The 9,055-nt window shown below is 45.6% G+C and overlaps 1 protein-coding gene across 1 annotated transcript in view; it reads right to left on the bottom strand.

Moving 5' to 3' along the window:
* The window catches only part of LOC144797742 (solute carrier family 66 member 2-like), a 241,594-nt gene extending 233,782 nt beyond the window's left edge, over nucleotides 1-7,812 (bottom strand). Inside the window, exon 1 of the mRNA XM_078668486.1 lies at nucleotides 7,650-7,812. The gene's annotated coding sequence lies outside the window, so the exon portion shown is untranslated. The remainder of the gene's footprint in view (nucleotides 1-7,649) is intronic.
* Between the last annotated feature and the right edge of the window lie 1,243 nt (nucleotides 7,813-9,055).

The raw sequence follows: 9,055 nt of genomic DNA on the forward strand, positions 1-9,055 counted from the left end.
AATTCATGAACCTCGAATAACGTTAATAAATGTAACCAACATGTTTGTTTACTAAAATTTCATATTTTCACTTTACACGGGGTGTCCCAGTGATGCTTGCCTATGTGTTTACTAATCCTAATACGCTTGCAACCTAAAATGGCTGCTGCTACGCGGGAATTTCTTCGGGGCATGCGTCGGTCACACCCATGTGACATGACGTACTCGCAGTTCTGGTGGGAAACCTTTTGCACTTGTGCAGTAGCAATAAAATGGCTGTTTTGTGTTCTCACATGCCCGAAGCTTGCACCGCAGCTTTCGCTATGCTGTTTGTTTTGCATTAATCCTAATGTTATAGTTATTATAAATGTAATGGGAGTAATATAGGGATTCCTGGTATACAGTGCATATATTTTTTTCTGTGTTCTAAAACTGTTTCTTTCTATTTCATGATACATTATGAAAATCTGGCCTGCTTCCCTTTGCCGCTTTCCATCTGGCTTGAAACTGAGTCTGCGCGAGATCCGCGAGCCTCTACAGCAGTGACCTTTGAATCCTTGCCAGATGGGTATTCCAGCCAAGATGTGCATGGGAAGACGACCTCTTACCTAGCCGAAAGGACTGGACTGTAACAATTTTTCAACACTGTATACAAATCTAAATTCACCATTGTTAGGTGTAAGGAATACGTCATGTGAACCTGAAGTTCGATAGGCGGTTCCAAAAGATGTAAATTATGGGCTTGAGAAAGTCAAATTCTAGCTGGTGTGATGACCTGTCCTTTCTTTTGACCAATCGAAATTGGAGATTCTTACACGTGCAACATTTGGGGGGTGGTACACTGACCCGAAAACAGTATAACTAGCCTAGGTTTAGCTAGAGAATTTGTCCGACTTGTCCGAATAGCTTACCTGTCACTGACCTAATGCACTCAATAGCTGATCGAGAAACAGAGGTGGTGCGGAGCACTCAGTCAGACAGACTCACAGACCCATTCGGGGTTTTGAGAACCTTAAGTGCTGGCGAAGCACTTTGCTGGGGAATTCGAGAACCCAATCGGGGTTTTGACTGATATCTGCAGAGAGGGTGTAGCGCAGGCATTGCAACTGAACTAAGGGTGCTGGTCTCAACTTTGGTGGTCCTGTCCCGATCCAAATCTGGTTTTCCTGCCCTGGGTTTCCATTCTGCACCTGCTGGCCTACTGGCGACTGCATTTTCCTTGGGGGTTTTCCTGTCCTTAACTGACCCGTGGCCAGGGTTGGTCTCCACACCGTTCTAGGTAAATATAAATCTGTGAGGGAAATACACTTGCGTAATCTTTCTTTACCTATCCTGAAATCTCGCTGAATCGTAATTGCATATGTGCCTTTTCTTTACCTTTCCTTTGTGATAAAATACTAAGTCGTGAAAGTACCATTATTAGCAGGTTCCAATTTTTCCCCTACCTATAGTTGGATATTAAAATACTGTCTCTGAATAAAATTGATGTTCCTTCTCTTTACCCACCCTTTACTGAACTAAAGAGATCCTTCTGAAATTATTAGCGTGTTTCCAATTTTTACCCTTCCCATAGCTACATGATAAATTCAGTTTCGTCATTATAAGTTCATGTTCCCTTTTCTTACCCATCCCTTAGGAAAAAATAAACTGTGACATTCTAGCATGTCCCTTATTTCCCCGTCCTTTAGAAAATACAGTTTTCAAGTCTGATTCCTATACGCTCGTTTTCCAGTGTGTTCCTTGTTCTTACCTTCCCTTTAGATTTCTAAATGGTTGGCCTTATTTTTTTCTTACATGGATATACTCTTTTCATGATTCTGATTATTGATAGTTTGCTTGCTGGAAATCTTTTACTTTCAAACACTGAAGAAGATTAGATAAAGGTTTTCAAAACTTCCCGTGTCTCTGGTTATTATATGAGTGCAAATGTTATAAATGGTATTGTATTTTGGTGACTGCTTATCTTTTACAGCTAGCTCCCTGATCCATTGTGATCATAGGTACCCGTGACAAGGATTGGTAAGTCGAGTACATTGGAAATAAATAGGAATGAACTGGGTTACTGGTAGTAGAGTGTAGTTACCCGATTAATAAATATCGTAAATTGAATTTATGGGCCCAAATGTGCATATGGTAAAATTATATTCGGGTGACCTGCGCGCTCTATCAAGTTTATGCAGGATATGTTTTATACCTAATGCTAATGTGATAATGCTGAGGTCATTATTGCTCCAGGAATTACTGGTTGTGCTCTAGGTCTATAATTTGTGCTACAGTTACTATATGTTCTACATTTGCTAATTTCACTTTGTGATTGCTCTGACAGTGGTCCAAGTGGCCCTGTCATGTGTATATAATCCCCTGTAGATACTGCCCTGTGCCAGTTGGCACAGTGTAAATTGTGTGGTTATGATTTAATGTGTTTATGGTAATACAAAGGCTATTTTTATATATAACCTTGTGTGGAGTTCCTTTTGTGGTGTGCCTAGTGGGTTGCTGCTGTTGTGTGTGTGTTGCGCAAAGACTTTACACATTGCCTCCGGGGTAGACCTGACTGCTTGTGCCTAGCTACCAAGGGGGGTGAGCAGAGGTTATCTTTGGCGTGTAACTCCCCAGCCCTGACTAGAGTGGTGGTCTCTGCCTGGATTTGGAGCAAGTCATAGCCAACCAGAGACCCCATTTCTAACAGGGATCCCTTGCAATGCCGTCCCTGTCTTGCCTTTGTGTGGAGCATGGACCAAGTACAGATTCATTTACCTTCTGTTCGCTTTGATTGAGGTACTATTTCTTCTTTCTAAATAGTGCAAACTCGACCAGAATGCATTGGGACACTTTACATGCGCACCAGTTACAATACACACGTTCACATCGTCTGCTTGTATTGAGGTCCTTTTTATGGCTTGCCAAACTCAGGGCAACATGGAATGTCTGTAACATTCTTTTTTTTGCTGTTTTTTTTATAGCACAAACTTGAGCGTTCTACATCAGCAGCAGTTACATTGCAGAAGGAGACATTCACATTTATGCACAGGGAAATTAAGTGATTTGCCCGGAAACTATGGGGCTTATTTACAAGCCCCTTGCTCTGCCAGTTACTATTTTTGATGCACCAGCAGCACAGTGTGCTGGCTCACAATAACAAGGCCATGCAAGGTCATGCAAAACAATCTTTTGTGGCTTTTCATGGCCTTGTAAATACAGCCCCTTTTCATGCATCACTTTGCGCGAAAGGCGCATTCCATGGGTGTTGCTGGGGTGTTCCCGATGTAACATCCATGGATTCTGCCACATTCCCAGATTTACAACTTTTCGTAAACCTGGAAATGTGTCAGAATCTACACCTCCCCAGGGGAGGTGTAGAAATACTTATATTTCTCCTTGTTTTTTCCTCTTTCTATGCCTGCTGCATAGGCATAGAAAGAGGACAACACCATCAATGATTGTTTCTGTGTAGGAAGGTGTCCCTTCCTACACAAAAACTATCATCCCCGCAAGGCATGCACCCTTGCACCATGGTGCAAGGGTTCCTCTGTTGGTGCAAAGCAGCCAATTGTGCGCCAGAGCAGGGGAAAGCACAGGGCTGCTTCATATTGTTGTAAATGTGACACATCTCTGTGCTTTAAAATGATGAAGCTCGCCACAGCAAAATGGCTTGTGGCGCTGTGTCATTTTGTTGTAATAAAGGCCCACAGGATGTTGAGCAGATGCTGAGACTCGAACCTGCTTCCCCACTTCCAAAGTCTAAAAAGTCTCAACGTAATTTGTTTTTATAAAAAGACAGACTCAATGAAAAGCAGTAGTGGCTCCTCCATTAGGGCAGGGGAGTGTCGCCCCACTAAGAAAAATGCCCCCGGAAAAGCGCCTGAGTTGAAATCTAAAATGGTAATGAAGTTAATGTATTGCTGTTTTAATTTTTACCAACCGTTCCGAAGTGACAGGGTGGGGCTGGCCATTGCTGCTGTGTGGCAGCAGCAGGGAGGAGTGGTGGGCTGTCACTCAAGTTTAAAGTGCGTATGTCACTTTGGCTGGCTGTCTTTCAGCGGCTGGACAGACATGCTCATTTTAACTTCTCTAACTCAACTGTCCCAGACAGCTAGGTAGAGAGCAAGAAAAGGTCTCCAGTGTCCTTGAGAGCACTGAGAGAGGCCGCCCCTCCTAGAGAGTTGACTGGGGCCTGCGATAGAGCCTGGAGGAGACAGAGAAGTACACAGGACAGGAGCGAGGAGGACGTGTCGGGCAGCAAGGAAGGTAAGTGAGTATTTATTTCTTTATTTTCATATATAGGCATCTTACATTCATGCATCCACTCACCCACCACCCATTTGCCGGCTGCCCCACTCTCCGTAGTTGCCAGCCGCCACTGACGAAGAGAATCATTAAAAGCGCAGACTCGACCCGTGACAAGTATAACAGGGAGGGTGGTGAAGGGGTAAGGCGCAACGTAATGGGGTATTTGGAACTCTAACATTTCATAAGGTTGGGAAGTCTTCACACAGAGGACCCACTGTGTCTAAATATACTATAGGAGAGAACATTAAGAACAAAGTGGGCATTTCTTTAAACAGTGCTGTGGTAAGAGGTGTAAAGGCATAACATTCATTATTGTTCGCGGTACTCATTTATTAATAACGATGCAAAACTCACTGTGTTGGTTCCACACAGGCTTAAGCCAATTCAATTGGTATCAAAGCCCCATTGTGTGGGTGTGGCTCTCACATGCTGCCCAGTGGCGCATCCTGACAGTAAATAGGGCACCCACTGGAGGCCTGGCTGACTCAAGAACCACAGGTCAGTGGTTGATGGCTGACCACTGAAGGAACTCTTGGTGGTCCAGCGGCACAGGTGGTGCAACTTTCTTTGGCACCTCGGGCAACGTGACATGTAAATCCTGGTACCAAGTTTAGCAAATTGCGACCATTATAAATGATCTAGATGGTATCACTTGGTACTAGAAGAGTAGTGTGTTACCCGCCCACCACTGCTTTAGCGCCTTGTCAGAGCTAGCAAGCGCTACTAAAGAAAAATACCATAACGTCCCATACAACAGGGGGCAATAATTGTATTGTATTTTAAAATTTCTATACATGCCCTGACATGGTCAGGCAAGAAGCTACTTTCTTTGTTGTGCAAAGTAGGTAGAGTGTGGGTTTAAAGGGAAGTCTTTAAAGAGAAGTCTACTTGGAAAAATGTGGTGAGATATGTGGAAGTTAGGAGCTTGCTCAAATCACAACATGGCAAGGTTTTGGCTCCGCTTAAGCATGGAGTAAAGCAGAGAATGCATGAGTTGCAGCAATAAGGAACTGAAAGAAGGCCAGCCGGCCTCTGCAAAGTTACTTCCACCGTGTGGGGAAAACGTGTCGCTGCGGTTGCAGTAACTTTGGTCAATTTGAGATGGAACTTTTTTTTATTAAAATTTGTAAATTATGTATTAGATGATGAATTATGTGACAAATGCAGCAAATTCATAATAATGCAAAAAATGCCACAGCTCCTAAATTGTATAATTCCAGTAGCTTTCCTCTTAGCCAACTGCCTGAAATGGTAAGTACAAGCAAAGATTACTTTTATTAACTATGTTGAATCTTTGTCCAGGCACTAGCTAGCGAAACTTGAGGGGGCCCCCTGCAAGGTACTTGGAGGGGCCCCTCTGGACTTAATTAGGAGCTTTCTGTCCAGAGTAATGGGCAGAGGGGGGCCCCATGGAGCTTGGGGGACCCCACACCACGGAGGCTGCGGGCGCCTGTGTTAAACCACTGTGCCCAGGCAGTTAACGTGTGACAAGCATTTGCAAAGCTAATAGGGCTCACCAATGCAAGATCCATTGGCTTTCTCAATGTTTTTTTTACGTTTCACAAGAGTGCTTCTGCTGTGGGATGTAAGTTGTTACAACGCATGCTTTTACTACGCATGCCTTTACAACGCAGGTTTTTCAACGCAAGTCGATACAACGACTTGCGTTGGGGGGTGCTGGATAGTGAATAGTTTAATTTACTATTCCAACTCCAGTCCCCGTGGATAGTAGGGAAGGTGTTGGATAGTAAATTAAACTATTACCTATGCTAGAGCGCCCACCAGCGCAATTCGTTGTAATGACTTGGGTTGAAAAACCTGCGTTGTAAAGGCACTGCGTGGTAAAAGTTGCGTCGTAAAGGATGTTCCCCTCTGCTGTGCAGTATGGCTGAGGGAAACAGCCTTTACAACGCAGGTATTAACACGCAATGCCTTTACCACGTATCATTTACCATGCAATGCCTTTACCAAGCACACCTTGGGAAAGGCATGAATGGTAGAATCACTTGTTGTGTAGTCGTACAACCCATGGCTGACAGTAAAAAAAAAAAGAAAAATCGCTATGACACAGTTAACGCGGCCCGTGACATAGTGCTTTTTTTTACTTTGTTTTTGTACTTTTTTGGCTTACAAAACATTGACAAAGGCAAACAGTAGAGCTATTTGACTTTGTCCACGTTTTTGCCATGTTGTACATCAGCACTGCAGCAGCTATGCAGCATGGTTGAGAGTAAAAAAAATAACTTTCAGTCATGCTGCACATGTTCAACATGGCTAAAAGATTATTGACAAATCCAATAGACCTCGCATTAGCGAGACCTCTTGGGTTTGCCAATGCCTGTTTCCACTATATTTTACACAAACTCTTCCATCAAGGTTCACTTCCGGAATTCGTCAAACCACAGCTCAAAATACCGTCCGGAAATGTCAGTGCATGAAAAATGCACTGAGGCGTGGTTATTCACTTGTAAAGCGATGACTAAATTTGCGGAATTCTGAATTATTTATACACCAGAAATAAATGATAGGAGATTCTGCCTGCCTGTCTTGGAACAACGCCTGCTATCCAGACTGCTACATTCAATCTGTGTATAAGAGTCTCAATATATGTATGTATGTATGTGCATGTTTGTATGCATATGTAGATTTAGCGCAGTTCTATACCGTATGTATGTTAGTGTGTATGTGTTTACATGTTGTAGTACCAGTATATTCGTGTGGTGCGCCAGAGTACGTTATATGCACGTATGAATATGTATGAATATGTGTATATTTACAAATGCATGTGTGAACCGTATATGTGAATGTACTGTATTTGAGAGGCACAAACACGTGCCATACATGTAATGTAAATTAGTATGCGTGCATGTACATTTGTATATGTAGGCATACGCTTATGTCCGCATATTTAAAGGCTTTTATACATAAATATAGGTGTATGTACAAGTGTGTACGTGTATGAGACGCATGCACTCATGTATGAATACATCCATTCAAGTATATGAGCACACACGTGCAGAAGTACAGTTTTTTTAAAAAGTGAAAAGGTGACAAAGTAATTTCTAAAGATGGTTCTGGAGGTGACGCACAGCAGCAGCCTTGCGCTCCTCCGTACCTTTCTGCTCACATGATGCCTGGCCCCTCTCTGCTATGCGGGAAGTCATAGTTTAACAGGCACATCCATTACCGCACATGCCAGTCCTGAAATGCGGCATTTGGGGAGTTAATGTTTTGCAGACGCGGCAGGCAGGGGGCCAGCAGCCTCCTGGCAGCCCCGAGCCGGACCCCTCTGCTGGGAATCACTCCCCGCGGGACAGCTGCTCCCGTGTGAGCTGCTCAGCGTGTGCAGCGGCAGCCCCCACTCTGCTGTACTCACTCACCTTCCTCTCGCTCTTCCTCACACCGGGGTGGTCCGATAGTAAAGGGGGGAGCTGCCAGCCGAGCCCGGACCCACGAGCCTGCTCTACCCCGAGAATCGTCCCCCCAGGTTAGACAGGAAAGTATTTGGCGAAGTCGGCAGAGTAAACAGGCAGGAGGAGCAGGGCTTCCTGCCCGGGATGGAATTACACACGGGTGTAGAGTGGTGAGGCTGGGCCTACCACGTATATGTATATGCACTGAATAACTACACCAACACTTGCTTGCACTCAGCCGGAAAGACCCCGAGCGGTCTTCCGCTTGTTTATTTATACCGAGGGGCGAGCCCGCCCCAAGGTTGCGTGTGCGTGCGTGCGTGTAAGGATACAATGTATGTGAGAGCCCGGATGGCTCTCTACATCCCTCCTTTATTTTAGTCTCTTTCTGCAGGCACATTCATAGTCTCTTACTCATGGAGACGAACAAGCAAAGTCCAACAACCGTTGACTCGGCCTAGGATTGGGCCGCAGGTTGTAGCGACGATCCTGGGTCCGAGGTAGTTCGACAACCCCAGCCGGGGTTGTCCTCGGACCCTCGCTCGCATCCTCGACCCTTGGCTGACTCCGCCCGGCCGCAGGGCCTGGTGACACTGGCCTTGGTGGGGTGGCCATTCGCGGCAGAGTAGGAGTTGGATCAGAACAATTATCAAAGTCCATGTTTTCTTGGTCTCCATGTTCCATTCCCTCGGTCCGTTGACGCACATTGACATTGTCCAGTACCTTCTTGAAACATGAGGCATTCCTCGTCACGGTTTGGCCATTCCTCCTAGCTGTAATCATAGTCCCTTGCACTCGCTCCACTGTCCACACTTCTGGCTCAAAAGGAGTCCGAAACTTCCACCCAGGATGGCGATCCTTGACAACGACAGTGTCCCCCTGCCGGAGGGCTGGTTCTTTGGCATGCCGATGTGCGCTTGCTTTGATGTTGGTGGCCTGTCGCCGGGCCTGTATGGCCTCAGCGTCCCTTTCTCCCGGCACCCACGTGTTGACAGTGGGAATGCCATCCCTTGGAGCTCGCTTGAACAGAACATGAGAGGGAGCACACTTTGTCGTTGAGTGGGGTGTCTGCCGATAGGCTCCAAGGAAGTCGTCCAGGGCGGCCTCCGGGTCTTCGCCATTATCCACCGCAATCCGCAGCGCTCTGTTTAATGTCCGCATCAACCTCTCGACTTCCCCGTTGGCTTGAGGCCACAGGGGTGTGATTTTCCGATGTTTGATCCGGAGAGCCTCCAAGTAAGCCTGAAACTCTCTCCCTTGAAAGGGGGGCCCATTATCGGACTTGATTTCTTCAGGAAGCCCCATCGTAGCAAACACTCGGTTTAGGACTTTCTTGACCTGCGGGAACGCAGTGGATGCGATGACTTCCACAA

This window comes from Lissotriton helveticus, chromosome 12, assembly GCF_964261635.1.
Source record: "Lissotriton helveticus chromosome 12, aLisHel1.1, whole genome shotgun sequence".
NCBI classification, from domain to species: Eukaryota; Metazoa; Chordata; class Amphibia; order Caudata; family Salamandridae; genus Lissotriton; species Lissotriton helveticus.